The sequence below is a fragment of the Puntigrus tetrazona genome, chromosome 7 (genome assembly GCF_018831695.1).
Source record: "Puntigrus tetrazona isolate hp1 chromosome 7, ASM1883169v1, whole genome shotgun sequence".
NCBI lineage: Eukaryota > Metazoa > Chordata > Actinopteri > Cypriniformes > Cyprinidae > Puntigrus > Puntigrus tetrazona.
The window spans coordinates 9,455,036-9,478,583 of NC_056705.1; the positions used below are offsets into that span (position 1 = coordinate 9,455,036).

The 23,548-nt window shown below is 40.0% G+C and overlaps 1 pseudogene; it reads right to left on the reverse strand.

Annotated features, from left to right (window-relative positions):
* Window positions 1-10,666: 10,666 nt before the first annotated feature.
* Window positions 10,667-23,548, reverse strand: part of LOC122347887 — a 58,378-nt pseudogene continuing 45,496 nt past the window's right edge.

Consider the following 23,548-nt stretch of genomic DNA (forward strand, 5'->3'; position numbering starts at 1 on the left):
GTGCAATGTTTTACAAAATATACTATTAATATAATTTAAAAATAGTTTAAAAGTGATTACATTTTAAATTTTGCTAATGTATACTATATAAATATTGTATTTTATGTATTCATGTACAGAATTAAGACAAGAAAAAAAGCATATATATATATATATATATGTATATATATATATATATATATATATATATATATATGTAATATTAGAATAGTAATGCTATATGTATTTGCTGCTATAAACAGTGAAATTATACGAATATATTGATAATAATATAATTGATAAAAACAATGATGTTAAAATGTAAATTGTGTTTTAAATGATTTCTAAAAATACTTATTATTTATTAATATGATAAAAAATATATATTGTATATATATATGTATATATATATATATGTATACACTATATATATATATATATATATATATATATATATATATATATATATATATACATATATATATATATATATATATATATATACATATATACATATATATATATATATATATATATAACTATATATACTCTTCTCATATATCTCTCTCTCTGCTTTTACTATATAAATAATAATAGGTTCTTAATATCCATGCCCGCGCCGCTTTCTGCTAGCAATAATGCGTTTATAATGGTGTCACGCTAATCTGTTGCGCTGTTCCTAGGCGGTGCCGCCGATGTTGGGCAATTCGGGTGATCTCGCTGGGTTCAATCTGGTGTTGACGCCAGTAGTTGCAGCTGCCGCAATCCGCCGCTGATAAAAGTGTTAATGAAACAACAATACAAGCGCATATTCAGGTTAAGCTGAGGCCGAGCTAGTGACCCGGCCCCCTTCAGCCGTACGCTTACCGTGGCTGACGGGACGTGGCGATCTCCGTTCCCTTCTTCGAAACGAGGGTTACATGCGTAACGGTTACCCTTTCAGTCGGTCACTCCAGTCGTCGGATGACCGACCAGTGGGAATCTGCGCCATGGGCCTTTGCCTCTTGTCTCTGTGAGAGCCCACAAGCCCCCTCAGTCTGCTCGGCGTAGGCGAGGGCTCAACCACAAGAAGCCAGCTACTTTTTGTAACACTACCCATTCGTAGACTGGAACTTTTCTGGAAGCGTCCGTTCACAAAGTGAACGGGGCGTCTGGAAGTCAACCTTCCGTGAGTCCGGAGCGAATACGCATATGGACAATATTTCAGTTTGCATATGGAAAATTGAGTGATTGAACCCTGCGTAAACCCAGGCAGAAGGTCTGCGAGAAACACAGGGCTCTAAGGCTATGCGTTGGAAACACACATAAAGTCCTCTTGGTGCACATGGCTCCCAACCCTCACCGGTTCTCCGCGGTTCATCGAAGGAACTGGCTGACGCTCGCAACATCATGCGAGGGAAATGGGGAACTTCGACGGGGTTCTGTATGGAGCGCTCTGGAGGCGGTTAACAAACCCGACCGAGCAGAACTCAGTGCTTCACTACCGTTTGAGGTGAACACAGGAGGATACGGTTCCTACGTGAGCTAGAATCATGTCGTGTTCGGGTGGCGTAGCCGCGGCTCTACAAATCTGTCAGCGGTGCCACGAATATGCCGCCCAGGGCGATGCAACACTTGCTGGTGTGCCCGCAATCTTAGGGAGGCGGGGGCATACCTGTGCTTAGTGAGCTGGGGTAATGGCGTCCACTATTGATGAGCCATCTCTGCTTGATGGCCTCCCCTTCTGCCGACCTCTGTGAGTCGCGAGCTGGACGGTCCTGAAGCTTTGTGTCGGTCGTGGCATCTTGGTATCGGGCCGGAACCAACAGCGTCAGGGCTGGGTCTACCTCCTCAGAGCAGCGGCAGAAGGTTCACCACCTGGTCTCACGAAGGTGGTGGTGCTTGGGCGCGTGGCGGACGTGGCCTCGGTCGTACCTGGGAATCGAACCCAAACTGGCAGACCCCGCAGTCGATGCGACCGAAAAGCCTGCAGGTCCCTACCCTCTTGATGGAGGCCAATGCGGCAGACAGCGTCTTCATAGATAAAGAACTTTAGCACAACTGCTGGCAAGGGTCCAACGGAGCTTCTGCAGTGCTGTCAGCACTACAGACAGGTCCCAGAGGGTACTGTTGGGGCGTGGAGGATAACCTCACAGCTTCCCTCAGGAACCATTAATCGGCCATGCTTACCCACAGACCTCCCCATCTATGGGGTCATGATTTGCAGTATTGCAGCCACTAGACTTTAAGGTGGAGAGGGGCAGCCGCTCAACCTTGCTGCAAGAGAAGATAAGCACGACTGATAGGGCAATTCCGGGGTCACCTGAAGAACACCACTCGACGAACAGGCTCTACTTCCAAGGCATAGGCCTGTCTCGTGGACGGCACTCTTGAAGAATGGGTGTCTTCCCTTGGGGTAGGTCACCCTGGGAGCCTCCCGCATCCATCCAGGACCAGACATGGGTTTCAGAGGTCTGGACGCGGGTGCCAAGGGTGCCCGTCTCTAGTCAGAGGTCCTTCCTCCCAGAGGTCGGCCAAGGAGGGGCTGTCGCGAGGAGCACAAGTTCTGGGAACCAAGTCTTCTGGCGGGTGCTACTAGCAAGACCTGCTCCTTGTCCTCCCTGACCTTACACAGTGTCTGTGCAAGAAGGCTCCACTGAAATACATGCTGCAGGCCCAGCCAGCTGTGTGCCAGTGGGCAATGGGAATTCTCTGGAGGCAAACAGGTCCTGGGTGGCTGGAAATGTCCCAATCAAACTGATCTGCAGGGTTGGGTCTCCATTCGAATTAGTGCAGCTACTGACAACTGTCGGCTGCCTGGTTGCACACTCCTGGAATGTGAATGGCGAGAAAGGCCTCAGAACTTCGACTCCATAGGAGGAGGAGGTGGTGAGCTAGTTGCGACATACGGCGAATGCGACCATGGTTGGTTGATGCGCGGTCGGTATGTTGTCTGTGGACTGGCTACATGCTGGCCTCAAAGGCAGTTCTTGAACTGCAAGGCCGGATGTACTGCCAGCAACTAGGCAGTTGATGTGCCATTGGTTGAGGAGCCCGTCAAACCCTGACACTGCATGCCGTTGTGCGTGGCCCCTCAGCGGTGGTGGAGAGCATCCGTGAAACCACAACCTGGGAGCCTGCTCCAGGGGGCACTCGGCTTGAAGGAGCGAGAGGTCTGACGGGGTGAAGGTTTGGCGTGAGCCGGTGTTATTGGGCAGTGAGTGCCACTTTGCCGCCCACCTCGGGACACCGATCGTGTAGCCGACGGTCTCATATGGGTAGTCCCAGCGGCATCTGTGGCGGCTGCCATATCCGAGAGCCTCTGAAAATATTTCAGTGGGACGCTTCGTCCTGCTCATATTCAAGCAGTTCAACACCGAATTGTACGCTCACTCTGTGGGGTGTTGTCCTGATCGATCGAATCCAGCTCCATCGAAAAAGATCCTCTGCGTTGGACGAGTTTGCTCTTCTCTGGTTGATACAAACCAACTGGCACGAGGTGCTGTAGCACCAGATCCCGTGTTACGCTGAGCGGAGACTGAGCTAGAATGAGCCAATCATCAGTTGGTTGAGAATGCGACGCCTTATCTCAGTAGACAGGGGCTGCCTCCGCGACTTGCACAAAGAGCTGGCGTGGCGACGGGAGAGCCGAAGGTAGGACTTGCTGATATGCCGACCTTGAATGCGAACCTCAGGAATGGCCTGGCGCGGAAGGTCGACACGTAAGTCGTATCTTCAGGTCGTCGCTACCAGCAATCCTGAGGGCGGACGCACTGAATAAGCGTTTCTGTCAACATCCTGACGGAGTGCTACGATTCGGTTCGCAGATCAAGATTAGTGCGTAACCGCCTTTCACCGGGCACTATAGTATGGGCTGTAGCCCCAACCTCTGCCTCGGCTGGAGGAACATTTTATCGTGCCTTCACTGAAGGACAGCAATCTCCGCCCACGAGCAGGGGCAGCCATTGTTCTGGCGTATAGCAGATCCCACTGAACGGGGTGCGGGCCGAACTGAATCATATAGCGAGTCGAGGATTAGCAGAACCACGGAATGGCACTGGGAAGATTCAGGCATCCAGAGAGACGAACAAGCGGCTCGAGCGGAACCACCGATGTGCAGAAAGCGGTGGGGCAGCGAGGGAGTGCGAGGACCCGGCCGTCGTGGCAGTCCGAGGGGTCTGAGTGTGCTCCTGCATCCCCACAGAAGTGAGGCGGGTAGGCGTTAGTTCGTCCTCCCAGTCCTTCCACTGCTGCATATTAGCTGAGGAACCCGCCCTTGGCCGAGGTTTAGGTAGTGACAACATTCTCTGCCCGGCAGGCGGCTTCCTCAATCCCGGATCACAGGGGCCTCTTGCACCTGCGCTTTCCTCGGGTTTGGCAGGAGCCTGGACGAACTTCGGGTGGCTGCCCTCTTGCCAGCTCCATGGTGCTGCCTGGGTGAGGGCTGCTCGTTGGCTCACGGGAGCGAGAGGAAGCAGAGGAGCACCCTCGGCGACAAATGGCTGGTAGGGCGTCGGCTGGGTGGTAACGGCGCTGCATGCCGAGGCAGGATGTTTCTTACCTCAGTCTGCTTCTGGGCAGCGGGGCTGCTGGGCAAAGTTCTCCACTGTTCGCCCGAGAAAGCGGTCACGGGACATGGGGCATTCCAGGAACGTGTGTCCTGTCTACCTCGCGTATGCGACCAGACACAGCCACAGATGCGTTCTGGACCACACGTAGTGACCGCCGGCACAACCAGAGACCGTTTGGCCGTGCGCTGCGTGAGCGCCGGGTCCCATCACGATACAGAGTTCTTTCAGAACTTCGGGTCATGACCACCTGTGCAGATCCTTCAGTGCCTTGGCCTGATGAACCTACTAGCCAAAGCGTGTACTGCAGGCAGCAGCTTGTCCACAGGCAGCACAAGGCACTGCGTTCAGAGCCGGCGGTACCTGCCCAGGCCTGGGAGAGATACAGGATCACCGCACTAGCGGAAGCGACATTGGTTACGGCTGCATCCCAACTGACCGCTCCACTGGGGAGGTGATCACCGTGGCTCCTGGCTGTGCCACTGTCAAAGGTGGTGAAGGAATACGGTTTCTGGCGGTGAAAGGTACTTTCCCATCCCAGTAGCTCTACATGCCACTTCGGGAAAGACTGGGGGTGGGGCCCTGAGAACCAGCGCCAAGCCACCCTTAAATACCAATGGTCAGCCTGAGGCCAGGAAGCAGTGGAGGTTTCCACTTGATCCCACGATCACCTGCGGCGGCCTGGGCAAGCACAGCCACCATTTCTAGATCTGTATCAGTACATTCAACGCTGGTAGGCATAGAGCAACCGGATCTTCACTTCCAGAAATGTCTGACTCCTTCGATGCAGCGTTGACTTTACAGTTAATGTAGGGGCAAGAGGGTACAGCTGATACTACGTGGTCCAGACTGCCCCTTTTTGCAGCTCCACGGTTGCAAGTTTAAACTTTGTGTCTGAAATGGAACCCACCTGTCTGCAGCCAGAATGAGAACCAAGTCGAGCAAACACAAGCTCCGCCTCCTTTTTCTTGTATCCACTCCGAGACTGACCATCTCCCAGCGGGGAAATGATTCATCACAACCGCCACCTCAGCATGTGGCACCGCGGCGGTTGGCGTTATCACCTAACACCAGGTAACAACCATCAGAAACCTGCAGTTATGCGTGGTCTGAAGCAAGACCCACGCTGTCTTCCAAGGCGGCGTCGAGTTTGCCAGGCGTGCGTCGATCTTTAAAAAGGCGCACCGAATGCTCTTTTAGTGCTGCGACAACAGGGATGGCGTTTTGCAAACAGGGGGTAGTGCAGCCTGATTTTGTGCATCATGACATAGAAGCGACCTCCGCTGAAGCGCGTGCTCCAACACTTTCGTAGATGCGTCTTTGGGCAGAACAGTCCGCCTTCGGCTCGGCAGCTGAATCTTTGCACCGCTGTATTTATACCTGGCGCAGCTGTGATCCCAGCGACAGCTGGATGCGTTAAGCATGCAATCTTCCAATTGGCTTGTTTTAGATACACTTCAGTAGATTGGTCTCTCGGGCGAATCCCCAATTGGTCGGTCATCCGGCGTGACTGGGTGACGAAGAGTTTATATAATGTTGAGATATAATTACATGCAAATTGTGTTTTAAATGATTTCTAAAATATGATTTATTAATATAATAAAACATTTGTTAAATCACGATTACATTTCTGTTATATAGTATACATTTACAAATTACAAGACACTATAGAAAATGTGAAATATATATATATATATATATATATAGAATTAATATTCTTAATATTATATATATATATATATATATAACTATATATATATATATACCTATATAAGAATATTAATTACTATTATATGTATACTTTATAAATACGTGGTATAGACATTTAAAAAGTTCCTCCTCCCACAAAGTCAAAATCCAGCAACAATCCTGTTAAACAAATGCTAACGCTGCGTGAGAAGCCAAACACCTGCGAGACTAACAAAAGCACGGCAGTTCTGTTTCCTCACACATCCCGTTCAGAGCATCCCGACTAGCACCAGATGCTTTGTAAAGTCAAAAGCGTCTCCTCACCAGCTTGGAGCGGGGCAGTTTTGAGCATAGGCACATCTACGACGGGCATCCTCGAGGTATCTGGGAGCAAACTTCAGCCACGCAGTCTGGGAGCATGCCGCGGGGAATCACGACTTTGATCTTCACTCGTTCACAACCTTTCTGAACAGACGCCAGATCTTCCTTCTCATTGTGCGCTTTGATTTTGAGGAAGAGCAGCCTGCGAGAAGACGGCAGACATCAAGGGAGAGGGCCCAGCGAGGGGATCGGCGGGACGGCGGCCTCGAGGCTGCGACTCTTACAACCATATCAGAACTTATAATTAACAAAACCGCGGCGTTTAGCATCCGGTCTCGGAAATTTCGCGGCAGTTCCAATTGGCGATGGTCTCGTTTTTACAATTTGATACGTTTTCGTACAAGAGGAAGATGATGAGCTAAATTAAGCACAGCTAGTTTTTTCATCTCTGTCAAAACACGATGTCTTATAATAACTATTTCTCATTAGGTCAGGCGGGAAAAAAACGTTTAATTGAATGTGCCATGTCCATTTCCTTTAGAGCTCGAGCGTATTTATCTATCAGCATCAAAGCGGGTTTTTATTTTTAGCAGCATGCACCAGTTTATCGGTGGGACGGAGAAAAACTTTTATGGGGTTCGGTTAAGCGACGCCAGATGGGACATTTGGCAACGGTAAAATCATTCACATCATCTTTATGGTCAAATAAAATGATCACCGAGTTCAACAAGCAAAATATCACCCACATGAACAAACATTCAAACAGATAAAACAATTAGATAAAAACACATAAATGTAATATTGTGTCCGGTAAAAAGCGAGTAAAGTTGTCTTTATTCTGTGCAATCAGTAATATATAATCAATTAATATATAGTAGTGTATATAATCAATTAATATATAATCAATTATATATATATATATATATATATATATATATATATATATATATATATACACACACACACACACATATATATATATATATATATATATATATATATATATATATATATAATATATAGAGTAAAAAAAAGTTTAAGTGTTCAAAATCTATACTTTTGTTATTGCTATTGTGTTTTTATTTGTGTTATTAGCTAGTATATTTTATACCTAATCAAAATAACCCAACTGCAGTTATTATTGTATTGGCCACCATTAGTATATTAATTGTAATTAAGTGCTCAATTTATTTGTGATTACAAAATATTTTAATGAAACATTGGAAGAGAATTGTCTTCTATTCACAAGACTCGTTTATTATTATAATTCTTAACATATGCTATATTGCTTCTGCTTTCAGCTTTGACTTTTTGCAATTTTTATTATATATGTATGTAAGAGTTAATAACCGATTTGATGATATAAAGAGAGTTAAAACAATTGAACAATTTCACATCTTTCAAGAATCATGTTTTTATTACATGCCAATAATTTTCAGTGAAACTGCAGCTGGTGTGATACAGATGCAATAAACGCAATAAAACTAAATAAAACATCATAACAATAATAATAAAAAATATAAAAAATTTATACACACATATATATATATATATATATATATATATATATATATATATATATATATATATATATATATATACATACACATATACATATACATATACATATATACATATACATATACACATATACATATATACATATATATATATATATATATATATATATATATATATATATATATACACATACATGTAATAATAGACATCTATATTGTCAGCTAAGGTCTGATTACTGTTTTTACTTTTTTATGTGATGGAAGCGACTTGCATAACGGCAGGCCATGAATGTTGTAATTTTTGATGACTGGCATCAGATGCCGTCACATCCACTGGAAAGCAATTTCAATCAAAGCTTGAAATGAATTTTCTCTCAGACGACCCAGTTTTTCTATTAGTACATCCTACAAAGCTAGCGACTTCGTTCAGTTTTAGACACTAATCTGCATTCAACACACTAAAACGGTTTTCAATGGGAAGTAAACTGAAGGCTAAATGTTTGAAGCTAAAAAAGACGTTTTTATACGCCTGTTGTATGCAATAAAACGAGAAACATGACAAGCAATCACGTTTTTTTGTAAAGCCATCGACCAGTTCGAAGTCGTCCTGTGTAATACTCGACCGTTTGTTTTATTTCGACGGAAAGCTAAACGCCGTTTTAGGCGGCGACTAAATTCGAACGGGTTTGCGGCGTTTTGGCGGCGTTCAGAAATAGACCGTTTGTATGCATTTAACAAAATGTAGCTTTGGCCAGAAAGTGTACTGTTGGTGCTTTAGTACTAAAACAACAGTAGGTATTAAAAATTGATACTCGCGTGCTAGTAAAATCTGTTTTGTATCCTGATTTAAATATTGGTGCACTGCTGTAGTGTTGAAATTTTTGCATCGTGTTCCTGTCTCCTCGACTATCTGTATCCATAAAACGGGCCGTTTCTATTCGGCCCGTTAAGCCAGGCTGGCGTCGCGCGGGGACTATATGAAGCCAGCTGATCATCACGCAGGAACCCATCTGCTCTCTGCACGGTGTCTCCTCCGTAGTAATATCCTCTCTCATCTGTGGTGTGGCCCATCTTTCCCTCTGAGCGGTCCTCCACCGAGCACGGTCTTCCTCGTTCTCTTTGGTGGGCGGTCGTGAACGTGGAGATGATGGTGAACTCCATTAACGCCACCGTAGCAGATACCCACGTTCATCGGTCGTGTGCGGAAAAGGAGAGCACGGGTATCGGCATCGATCGCTGAGGGCGCAACAGTCCTGACACTGAGGCAAGATGCTGTGCACTCTATCACATACAGCGTCGCTTTGTTTTTTTAAACGACGGATGTTAGAAGCAAACTGTTCCTTGATTGTAAAAATACGCTCGTTCGAGACAAACAAGCCAGGCAATCGGCGATTTAACAGCGCGGCGGAAACAGTCGAGAAATAGTGGTGAATACGACGTGAGCGTTCAGAAACTAAACTATTCATTTAAATTATACACGATAGTACTGCCGTGATGTGATACATTAATAGTGATTATGTTGGGTTTACCGATAAACATTTTAATTAACCGGCTGTACAGATTTTTTATTTTATTTTTACTAGTCGTGTTACATTTGATCCTTGTGAGCTCGTGCGGCTAACAGGTTATCCAGCCGAAGGCGTTGAGTATTTCCATGATTTGCTGTTAATATTGTGGTTTGATTATAATTAATGGCATAGCGACAGGTCTATTAGGCTGCATTTACGCACGGCCTCGTATACATATTCAGACATTAAAAATATTGTGGCTGTGTTTCTAGCGCTCATCTAATCCGCCATTGGTTGGATTGAGCAGAATGCCCATAAATTCATATAGCTGTCTATTCATCCAGGAGCTTTTATATAAGAACTGGACGTGAGATAAACTAAGGACGAAAAAGAGGACAAATTTTACGTGTGGTATGACTGTACAATACTCTGCTACTACTGATAAATATTATGAAAAATAATATTTTTATTTTATTATTTCGTTATACAGTTTGAAAACAAAACAATAAATATATTACTAAATAGAACACTATAAAAATAGTATTATGAAAATAAATAATAATAATAATAATAATAATAATTACTATCACTCCAAATAATTTGTTTTATTTTATTTTTAATTTATTTTATTTTATTTTATTTATTTTATTTTATTATCAAGAAATACAAACTAGCAACAGTACTAAAAAATAAAAGCAAATTACTTAATAATTGGTATTATTAATAAGTAGCAATCGTATTGATAATAGCTCTAATGGAAAAACTATTGACTACTATAAAAGTATATATATATATATATATATATATATATATATATATATATATATATATATTTTTTTTTATATATATATACCTATATATACATACATACATATATATTTTTTATTATTATTTATTATATATTATATATTATTATATATTATTATAATATTATAATAAATTAATACACACACACATATATATATATATATGTGTGTATATTGAAATATTATAATATTATAATATATTAATTAAAATTGAATGATTGTCAAGAAACTTAGTACTGGAGCTAGTGAAGTTACTTCTGATAATTGTATTTACGCTTCAGTGGCATTGAAGACTATCAAGCAAGCTTGAACCTGTAAAAAGCCAAACTTTTGTCGGTTATGAGCATATTTTTAGAAGTAATCAAAAAGCCAATGACAAAATTCCTGTTGGGTTTGGGTGAGGGCGTGAACTCTGGACAGCCTAAAAACCAGTTCTCAGAACGCTCTTCTGCTGACCTGTTGAAGTTGATGAGCCAGATGAGTGACCTCGGCGGGAGCCTGCGGGTCCAGTCATGGTCATCTTTACCCAGCATGACCACAGGCTGGAACTGCCAGTAGTGGTTCCTCTTTCCCCAGGCGCCGACCATCTCCAGAGGCTTTGTCTGGATACTCGTCTTTTCGTATTTCAGGTTAGCTGGGTTTCGGTCTGGATATAAATCTGGAAAAAAAAAAAAACCCTTGTTTGACTGATTGATTGCTTTTTCTCTCCAGCTAATTTCAAAAAGATTAAAAAGGCCCGTTAAGCAACCGGGCGATAACTGTAAAAGATAACGTAAAGACACGCTCCCAAGCTGTTCCAATATTAAAGTGCCTCATTTATGGATTTTTAAAGCGACTTCCGTACGGTCGTGACATCTCCGAGCGAAGAAAACATCCTGCAAGTTTTTAATCTAAAAAAGTGCGTGCACAAAGTTATTGTCTCTCGAAAGAAAGAGTTGAATACTGAAAAGAGTCGTTTTTAAAGCGAATCCCGAAGCACAAATCGTCAGCATGTTCCGCCCTCTTGTTGGTCTTTGAACAGAACAACTATGAAAGTAGTGGTTGCCCTGGTAAAGGAGCGTTAGCAAGCGACTTTTCTTTCATGCCCGGCAGTGGCGTTACAGGCAAAAGCGAGATGTGACAAATCACAAAAAATGAATCGCTAGTGGATGCTTTGGGGCGCGTAAAATAAGTAATGCATATAACAAGACAATGGTGAGCTTGTGCATGCCAACTTGTTGCTGGGATACGAAACGAAATATGAATAACTTTCATTACCCATAAAGGGTACAGCTATAACGACCAAAGGCGGCGTGGAAACATTGGATTTTCTGGCTGATGAATACAAAAACGGCCGACCACATAATCAGAATCCGTCTTGCTAAGAATTTAAAGTGACAGACCAGCATGCGCTGAGAATAAACATGCCATACCGTATCTTTATAGGTATTGTTCTTGTTGTGGACGGGGCTGACTTTCGCGTAACGACCGTGAGCGGAGGCCGGTGACACGAGCCTCGGTTGGACTCACCTGAGCGTGGCATGCACAGATGGCGCTCCAGTCAGGGATGTCAATGCGATTTGGTCTCAGAAACCAGTTGTCCTCTTTGACTAGGAAAGCATACGGGTATTAGCTCACAGAGCCGTGCGATGTCGTGGAAATGGTGCGATCTTTGTATGCCGTCCATCTCCATCCTGCTGAACCAGGGGCCGGTTCCCCGAAAGAACAGTGATGAAAGGATTACAGGCGGGGACGGCAAACATGGAAATAATGTTTTAAAACCAATGGCGGTAACAGTTTTATTCTGATTTGGACCAACAAAACTGCTTCTACATCATCTTAACCGGGAATATTTTACGCGAATCTATAAATGTATTTGCTGTCTGCCGTACCACTTAAATTTGAGTTTTATAATATTTATTTTCATATAAATGGCATTTTATGCTCACCAGACTTCTAAATACAGTAAAAAACATCCAAGATGTAAAAAGTCTAAGCTTAGTGTAATGCAATTGAAAACGTTAATTTCGCGATTACGCGATCAAAGAAACATTTTTGAATAGCGAGGGTTTTTCAATCAATAAATAAATAAAAATAAAATAAAGCATTTTGTCAGAATTATTCGATGAACCAAAACATTTTCACTATGTATTGCGTAATCTTTTTAAAACATAAGCGCCAGTTTGAAAGATTCATTTCTATAAAATACAACTTGACAGCAATTTTTAACAGGAGGCGTATATTAAATTTGCCTTTTGGAAATTCTGTTTATGAACACACACACACACACACACAATTATTAGAATAATATTAACTGTTAATATTTATTAAGTCCTGATAAGCCAGTGTTTAAAACTCTCACACTATATTATATACACCCTATATTCCGTGGCAAGATGCAGTGTTGCTCAACCATAAACCAAAAAATTTCTTTTATAAACGACTTGTTTGGGATGCATGTATTCACGGCTCCTTGTTTCTACGCACACCTTATCAAAAAGCAATGCGTCTACTTTACTTGTGCGGTTATACTTCATAAAGCGATGCTCCGATATCTCTACTGTCGCGCGTATACTGCCATACAATCTAATCAGATTCCTGCTCTGAACTTTGCAGCCAATGAAGCCTCGTACCACGACTATTGGAAGTGACAGGAGGTGGAGAGAGATGATTATAACCAGAGGAAGAACAACCTCTGTCAGCGAGAAGAGCGGCTCTAAAATGTTATAATCCTCTTTGACATCGCGCCAAAAAATCAATCAGAAGTTCCCGAATAGCTCGGAGACAGTGACCACGTCCACCGTGTCGTTATGGCGGCGCGAAGAAGCGCCGACACGCATTTTGTCCGCGAGTGCGAGAAACGCTGCAGCGGGGCGGACGTGCGAGGCGCCCGCTTCGCTTACCGACACGTCGTCGAGGTGATGTCGGTGGCGTTGTTGAGCAGCTCTGCCACAGTTGTTCAGGCGGGCTTAGCGCTGGTGTGCGGCCGTCCAGGCGATGAATTTCACGAGAAAGTGCAGTTCTGGGCGTTGATGGGTCCGTGTGATTTGCATTCACGAATGGGGGAAGTCCCTGCAGGGCAAGCGGCGAGGACATCTGTGAGCTGCTTTTATGTATAATGATAACGCCAATGAGCAGCGGGGAGTTTAAATATGAACAAAAAATGACAAAAATCTACAGAAAACTAGATGCACTACATTAAAAGGTCATTTTATTAATATTCATATGCTAGAGTTTATTAATGCAAATGTTTTGAATTAGCCTGTAATGAATTTTTCTTATAATTTTAGAAGTTATTTATTTTTAACAAAATTATTTTATTTTATTCCAGTTTTGTATTAGTTAAATTAGTAGTCTGTTTTTATTACTAGACATTGATCAATCTAAATATATAATATTTGCATTTTGATTTGATTTTCAGCATTAATAAAAACATAATAACAGTGAATTGAATAACAAAAATATTGATAATTTATAAAATATTATTTTTGCATTTATAATTTTTAACTTTAACTTTTATTTTTAATTTTTACCGTGACTTTTAGGTTCAGATTATTTGCATTTTAGTTATTTGTCGCATTAGTACACTTACTTCCAGTTAATAATTTTAGTGATTCCGCTTTATTAATTTTTATGAAATATTTTCCTGTAATATTTATAGATTTATTACAATTAACAAAACATTTAATAAAATAATGACATTTCTACATTATTAATTAATTTGCCTTGACATAATTAAGATAACTTTTATTATTATTATTATTATTATTATTATGTGTTATTATTATTATTATTATTATTTTAAAAATACTGCGACCTCGTGGAGAACAGTCCTAAGGAATGAAGTGTAATGCTCTTCTTACTATTTTCCTCCTCATTTTGAACAGCTATAACTTTCCGTCCAGTAGAAACTATAAACTTAGCCTGCATGAAGGTCTGGGGTTAGTACATTTTCTTTCATTTGGGATAGATGGGATGTATGGTTGCTAACGCTAGCAGTTACATTTCACTATTTCAACATCGCTGCCCAACTGAGCTTAAAATTTCTGGTTCTTCTCGATACGTGCATTTCCCAGACCCATACGGTTCGTCTGGGTTGATGTGATCCCTGTTTCTATTCATCAACTGCTTGTTTACAAATTGCAATAACCACAAAATTGCAACTTTGTTTGAAATCAATTGTTTTCGCAGGCTCTTTAAAATGTGTCTAACTCTTTTAACAAACAACGGTTCTTTTAACAGAACAATTCTAATGACAACTGATGGCTGAATTGTCAAATTAAAACTACTTTCATAATCTAAAAAGTAATGCTTGAAGCTAAAGAGGCACCTGACACTTTTAAGAGAGAGAAAGAAGAGCTTTTCCAGTTTGACTCTCATGGGTGCTGCAATAAAGATGGCGATAAAGGTGTTTTATCGTTCAATTTTGTTTACATCCATGCAAAATCAGCATTTTCTATAGGGCTGAACAGAGAATATATAAAGTGACAGGTGCTGAGCTGCAATGTACAGATGAAAGTCAAGCACATGAAATCCTCAAGCCCCTGTCAGGTATAAGGAGTCTAGAGATAAATTGCTCTGGGACGTCAGAAACTTTGGATTGATTTCTTCCCAATTGTAAACACAAAACTTTCGCTAAAGTATTTCGTCTTTACAGCAGTTTCCTCCACGCTGGCTGGATTCCACTAATTGTGGCTTGCATGTTTATTTTAGCTATTTAGTTTACTGCAGGTGTAACTGAAAGCGCACTCCACCTTCAATTGGCGTGAAGCCGATGCTGACTTTCTCAACAAGACAGTTCTCACGAAAAAGAACATTTAGTCACCCTCAGGCCATCCGCAGAATGTAGATGGGGTTATTGTTTTTCCATCGGATCTGGAGAAATTTTTGCATTACTGCAATGGATAAACTGCAGCGGATGATTATATCGGAAGAATCTACGGTCCTTCAGTTAACATTGTACTTGTGTATTGTGTGATGTTTTCATCAGCTATTTCAAAGCGACACCCATTCACTGCTGATAGCGACATAATACTAAATTTCGCAAATCTGTTCAGATGAAGAACAAACTACACCTTGAATGGACCGACAGTGAAAATCATCAGACATTTTGGTTGAACTATTCTTAAATACAAATTCATGGTCTCATTTACGAAGAAAAAACAGCACTTTATTCCTTTTTGACTGGCGTTCACGATGTCTGAGCAATCAATTCCTCATGGATAAAATCTAGAGGTGGATAAAAATGGCAAAGCACCGTTAAGACCCGTTTCTGGGAAAAAGCGGCATTAATGGGTCAAAGTCAAAATCCAAGGTCGATTGTGATTTTCTCTTTGCAAGGCCATTGAATCGAACAAACGTCTCCCCTGGAAACCTTGGCGCTTTTCGCGTATTCTCAAGCGCTTTCAATAGTGTTTTCAAGTGCAAAACAAGATAAGCGGCAAACCGGCGTTCATGACTCACACTCCTCGAGGCAGAGACCTGCCGAGATGATCGGGGGTACCGGGCCCCAGGATTGATCGTTCGAGTCGGGCATCCTCTGTTCCGCTCTCCCACAAACAGAGAGTTCTTCACCTCCTGGCCCGGGCGATGCGATCGGGAAAGGTTCTCCTTTCTTGCCGAACACAAGCACAAAGTGAGAAGAAAAAAAAAAGCGGCGCGAATCCACCTTTAGAATATACACCACGTCTCTACTGCGTTCTCACCAATAAATTACTTTCATTCCAAAAGCTGAAACTCCTTCACTGCGTGTAAAGCCTCCATATAAGGCATTTTCCAATTACGGGCACTCGCCCTGCGCGTAATAATTCAGCAAATATGAACACAATTCATTTTAGACTGCTGAAATGTGTACGAAAATAATAGAATAAAAGGAAAATGGTGATTAGCGGGGTTTACTAGCGAGAAGTCAGGCCGATTCCATTATCAGCGGCCTGCGTAATTAAGATGAAGAAACACGTCAATGCTGACCCGGCGTGCCCATCTTTAGCACCGGACTCAAACGCATGACTGAAGTCAAAAATAGGTGACAGAGACGCACCAGCCCGGAATGAAGTTTATTTAACAACTGCAACTATTTCGCGGCTCTGCTGCAACCCACATGAGCATATCATTTTTATTTTAAGCATGTAGTGCGGTAAATCATACGTTTTTAACCAGCCCTTCGGTGCACATTGAATTTAGTAAGTGCTATTTCAGACATACTGAGCTCATATAAGCATGAAATGCACATGTTTAAGAATGTAGCATGAAAAATCACATGTGAAATATCACAGAAAAAATTGGAGATAAGTCTGTCTAGGATTTAAATGAACAAAACAAAAACAAAGCATGCTTAAAGATGTGAGCATTTACATAATTATATATATATATATATATATACACACACACACACATATATATATATATATATATATATATATATATATATACTATATTATGTATATACGCACACACTACACACACATACATATATATATATATATATATATATATATATATATATATATATATGCTTAAAGATGTCGACATTTACACCAGTGGGAATCATTAAAAGAATTAAAATTAAAATAAGGTATATACATATATATATATATATATATATATATATATATATATATATCGTACATCAATCGACAAAGCAAACCAAATAAAAAACAGGCCTTAAAAATTGTCCAGAATCTCATAATTATCGTAGAAATTTCATATTGAATAAGTAAATTGAACTCAAATACAGTCAAATAAATAAAACACTGGCAATCGTCCAGCCAGCGTCTCCTCCCTCTCAGCCATGCACCATGATCATAGTTCTTGTAGGCCACAAAATGGTGAACTAGAGCAGGAACTTCGTGGTTTGAAGGGGTCTGGAGTCCTGGTGCGAACTGTACCTGCACAGGAAAGCTCAGGATGAACTCAAATTACAGCGATGCTATTATTTAAACTGGCCTACTGATCTTTATGTTTGTAATTTTGCCAGTGTATGTCTTCAGAAGACTTGAAATACAGCAATAACATTTGAAGTGGATCAAGCGTCCTAAGACAAAGACAGGTATTGTTTTGGCATTTTTAATGAAAAAGTTGAAGTCAATATGCACTACTTCTGCAAAATTTTGCAAGTTTTTGTCTTTCGTTTGGAGCAGGACAGGAAGTACAAATGTAACCTCGCTCCTGAGGGAGGTAGGTCTCTTGTCCTTAGCATTAGCCTCGGTGGAGTCTTTACTCGTGATCGAGGATCATCCGCCTACCAAAATACATAAACATCAAAATATGAAAAAACTAGACCTCATTATCAGTGCTTTATTTTAACATAACAGCGAATTATCATGCAACATCTTACTAAAATACTTGACATACAGCGTTCTACTTCGCTCTTCTATTATAAGCGTTACATGATTTCATAAGCTCATATTAATTAAGAGAATATATTAAGATAATAAGTGTAATACTCAAAATTAACTAGAAAGCAAATTCTTAAAAAAATTGATTTGTTTTTTCCATTTATTCACAAAGAAACCTTAAATTGATCAAGTGAGGTTTAAAATAAATTGTATGCTATTATTTAAAATATTTAGCTGCATTTACCAAAAGTTACGAGTATTTATAACGCTGCAAAATATTAGCATACTAAAAATTAATTCTACTCTTTTGAATATCTAGATTTCATCAGAAAATCTGAAAAAAAATCACGTTTTCCACAAAAAAATTAAAACACAATTTAGCTGTTAACATTGAGAATGAATATTTCTTGAGCAGCAATCAGCATATTAAAATGATTTCTTCTTAGATAATTCAAGCGTTTCATCTAGGAAATATACATTTTAGCATTCAAATAGAAAGAGTTTTTACTGCTAGCTCTGAGCACACTGTGTTTTGATCAGCCTCGGAGGAGGAGAACTTTTAGCCGTTACAAAAATTACCAATCTTTATTTTCCCCTGAAAACAAAACTTTAAAAAAATATTCAAAAAGCCTAGTGTCTGTTTGTAAAGCTTGGTGTCGTAAGATAGGATTGCACTGTGCGAATGATTGCTGTATTTCAGCGCAAAGACACCAACCCTAATCCCCCCAGCCTTAAATCACGTTTTATTAAAGGGCTAAGTAGCTCCAAATGAGTTATATTTCAATTCGGTGTACTGAGAATGGCCTTCATAGATTGCAGCCCGGGAGAGGCGAGGAAAGCAGTTCGCCAGCACCCTCTTTTGAACAACAAGCTCATCAATCTCCAAGCATCATTAATGCTGTACAAAGAGCGGCGCTAGCGGCCTGTGTCTTTGATTGCCATGGCCCACTTTCATTCACGACACACACACACACACACACTCACACTCACCCTGGTGGGAATGAGCTCTGTTATTAATGAACAGCCCCATGGTGTATGTTGGTTTAGAAAATTTGCCCTCTAGTGGACCAGTGGACGATGGTGGAAAATGAACCAGAATCCTGTTTCCTGCAGACCGCACACACACACACACAGATATTACATGTGCCGCGGAGGCGATTGCTAATGGGGCGTCCCTAATGACACAAAATGCATTTGAGAATGAGCTCACAGCGGTATATCGAGGGCTAAGCAACCGCGCGGCTGTTATGATCCATCGCAAATAAGCATGGTAGGTGGAAAGGAGCCACCGAATGCGTGGCACCATTGAGGGCATCGCTGTGGTAGCAGACTAACCTCCGGATCGGCGGCGGCACAGTTGATGAATTTATTGGGGTTAGCCATCCAGAAGGTGGAGGTGGCGCTGAAAGAGAAGGACTGATTGAACTCCTCTGGCGTAAACACAAACAAACACATTGACATTTAGCACATGTCCATTCTTAACCTCATCACGAGCAGATTATTACTGGCTTTGCTCTGCTTTACGTGTGGAGAAAACACATGAGAGATGAGTCCTTTTCAGCTTGAGCCATTTTATTATTGACAGGAAAACAAAATTGGTCGTGAAGCATGACAGCTGGTCTAAAGTGGTCCTTACTTAGTAATGAGCTGGTTTGAGGTCATGACCAATAAACATCAGCTTAAACCTATCTATCTATCCTCTGCCTATCTATCTATCTATCTATCATCTATCTATCTATCTATCTATCTATCTATCTATCTATCTATCTATCTATCTATCCCTCTGCCTATCTATCTATCTATCTATCTATCTATCTATCTATCTATCTATCCTATCTATCCCTCTGCCTATCTATCTATCTTATCTATCTATCTATCATCTATCTATCTATCTATCTATCTATCTATCAGCATATCTACCTACCTATCTATCTATCTATCTATCTATCTAACCTCTATCTCTATGATGTGATATGAAATGGTATGCAAAATCTCACTGCAGTATTTTAACTGGAAGACTTAATCACAAAAGGACCAAAGTGGTGATATTCCAGTATCTCTGGCAGCGTCTTCGTCTACCATTTCAAAAAGCTGTGAAAGCGGTCCTCACTATCGTCTCATTTCAATCTGAAAGGTCGCCGTTCATTTAATATATATGAGCAATTAGTAATTTAATACCCAATTGCGCCCTAACGATTTGGAAGCCGGTTCATTCCACATGCTACAGGCGGTCCTTGCTGCAAGGGTGTTTGTGTGAAAGATAAACATCAGCGTGGGGAAAAAAGGCATCTCTGTTGCCGTTTACCTGTTTGCGTCGCTCGGTCCCATTCTTAAGGCGTAACTAAACTGTAGTCAAAAATGAAGGATTCGTTTTCATAAGCATTCCACCTCATCTAACAGCGCACGTGCAATCCTAGGTACAAATTAAACTTATATTTACTGTCAACACCATTGTTTAGCATGAGCGGTTTCACTGCCAGAGTTTAGCAGACCTTCTTAATGGTGATGTTGACAATTATAAAGATATCCGAGTTCTGAGAATCACGGGTGCATCACCAGGATAAAAATAGTTACACAATAATGAGCTCGAGAGAGCTTGATCATCAGTCGCGACCGCTGCGTGTTGTTGTAAGGAAGCCTTGATTAAAGAATACCAGCGAGTGAAAACAACTAAAAAGGGTTTGTCAGGGCGCGAGTCAGCAGAGCGCCTTCAGATGTAATGAAGATGGCGTGGTCTCTTAATGATACAAATTAGAGCATGACAGCCATATTGCAGTGGTTTACGACAAATACTGGAAAATGTTTTAGAGACAGCAATGTGACAATTGAACATTTCTGACATAAAAAGCAGGAATTTTTAGCTACAGAGAATAAAATAAACCAAACTAGGGTTATGATTTACGTCGGTTTTCTGAATTGGTACAGTCGTTTAGTTCTATGAGGTCAACCGTGGTTCATTTATATATTAGTATATATTTATGTATATGTAGCATATGCAAACATATACATAAATTAATCAATAAAGGGTTCTGTCATTAGCGTAAAAATTATCAAACATTTGTTAACTGAAATGACTGAAATAAACTAAAATATAAATATTGAATAAAAATATGTATTTAAAAATGTAGTTTCAAGCACAAGAATCACGAAAATCATACTAAATAATAAACTACATAAATAAATAATACAATTATTATTATCATTAAAATACAAATTATGATACATATATACGTAAACATAAAATTGAAACCATTTAAAAAATACAAAATAATTTTTAAAATGACAATTCTATAGAAATACATATTATATATATATATATATATATATATAAGTAGATCAAATTTCATTAAATTTGTCTTAAACCCAAAAACAATATGTTGCTTGTCTTGTGTTTTGATCTTAAAACTGGCAAAAAAAAGCCAAAATAAACTAAATAAATAAATAATACAATTATTATTATCATTAAAATACAAATTATGATACATATATCGTAAACATAAAATTCTGAAACTATTTAAAAAATACAAAATAATTTTAAGTGACAATTCTATAAAATACATATTATATATATATATATATATATATATATATATATATATATATATAAAAAAGTAGATCAAATTTCATTAAATTTGTCTTAAACCCAAAACAATATCTGTTCTTGTCTTGTGTGTTTGATCTTAAAACTGGCAAAAAAAGGCAAAGTAGACTTTCTTACTTCTTTCTTTTAATTTTGGGCGACATATTCTACGGTAAAATCATCCACACCACTGAGTGAGCGTTGCCTGCAGTCTGGCGTGGTTGTACGTATCCAGGATAAGCTCCGTTAGTTATCACGGCACATCTTGCCTGTCTCTGTCGGATGGCAGAGTGTGCTACTTCACAGCAGACCCAGACAATGGTCGGGCCTGTTTCTCTCCTCGTCCTCAGTGAAGAAGCAGTGTCCTAAAGCATCATAGCCCACAACATCCTTCACCTAGCGAGAAAATAGAAAACAGAAGATGAGTTTTTGTAACTGTCCTCATCATTTACTGTCGTCGATCAGAATCAAAAATGTAAGACAATGTTCGTCTGTTAAAATGGTTAAAAATACATAGACAAGTCCTATTGATAATTTTACGCTGCTTTTGATGTGATAGTTTAAGTCCACAAGACTTTGATATCCATCAGCTTCTTTTGCATGTCACAGAAGAAATGAATCAGGATCAAAAATGGAAGCAGAGGGTTTAGCCTGTGAATATTTCTCATGAAAAATGGCATAGAACAAATGGAGCATTATTGACTAGTTTTGGACTGTATTTTCCAAGCTCAATGGTTTAAATCCCCATCATAAGTTTGGACATCGTGAGAAAGGACATGGAGGTGAGGAACAAAGCGACAGAATTCTTATATTTTATATTCGGTCATATAATGCTTATATTAAATGTGACTGCTATTCTGAAGTACAAATTAAAACAACTGCATGAATAGTGAAATCTAACGAAAGAATGCCAAATTACTCAAAAATTAATCAGAATCAAAAAAGTAAGCAAAGGTGAATATTCTCAGTGAAAACAGCTTCATAAGTGCTGCGTCTGGTGCTTTTGTGATTTGGCACAATTGTTTGTGATTTTTTTATTTCTGAGCCAAAAATAAATATCAAATAATATCCCTGGTTTACTAAATGTTTTGACTAAATTATTATTCACTGAAACAATCTTGTCAGGATATTTACAACAAAAATCAATTTCTGACATATTGAAGATTAGTACTTTCACCTGAAATACTGCTTACATTTTAAAATTATCAGGTTTTGCCCATCTGTCAGTAAGATTTTTCACTATTTAAACACAATAACTTTTAATATCTTCTTCTTCTTTTATATGTTTTAATAGGTACAAGTGAGAATAATACGTTGTTTGAAGTTTTACATAAATGAAACGACAATGTTATTTCAGCCAAATTTACTCTACGGACAAAAATTTATTTGATTAAATTTGGAACACAGCTTCTTTATATTTACGGGTTAGATTTTCACACCGTTTTAAACTAAAACTAAATAAATAATAATAAAAAACATTTTTAATGCTTTTACATTTTACATTCCTAAATTTCTATATCTTTTGTTTTAAATATATTCCTTGATAATAAAATGAGCTTCTATGACTTAAAAACGCATTCAAGATTCACAACAGTTTAGGCGAAATTTTTGTTTCAGGTTATCCTTAAAAGTAATTAACAGTCAATAAATGGGATCAATAATATAATTGAATATAAAAAAATTCCGACATATTACCCACACCTTCCATCAGCCAACTGTGGCATGTTGTATAAGGTTTGTTTAGGCATGAAGGTGAGTAAACCATGCAAAAATTTTCATTAATAACGCAGATAGCAACCAACATAAACCGGCATAAAAGCCAGTACAAAGTGTTTCCATAAAAAGAACACCTGCTGTCACATACAGATTTCTAAAAGCCTCAGCCTCAGCTGAAACGCTGTACCTTTTGCCATCAGACACGTGGCCTTCAGTGAAACATCACTCTGTCCGTGAGTGCTAGCACAAACAACACGTTTTTGGGAATGAAAGCAATTCCATTAATCCCTTCAAAAAAATAGGTGAATTGTAAACTACCCCAGTATGTGATACAACTACTGCTGGGCAGAAGAACATTTAGCCTTGTTAAACGCATTACAGAGCCAACCCTCGTCCAAAGAGTCATGGTCAGCGTCAGAGCTCTGAGGTCGGTGCATCCCTCTCCGCTGGCTCGAAATAAAGCAAGTAACGCCCGTCACGCAGAAGCGAACAGCGGCCGGCGTACCGTAACCTTTCACCTGCGTCTCTGTTCAGAAGAAAATAAAGCGGCTTACGGCGGCGCTCAG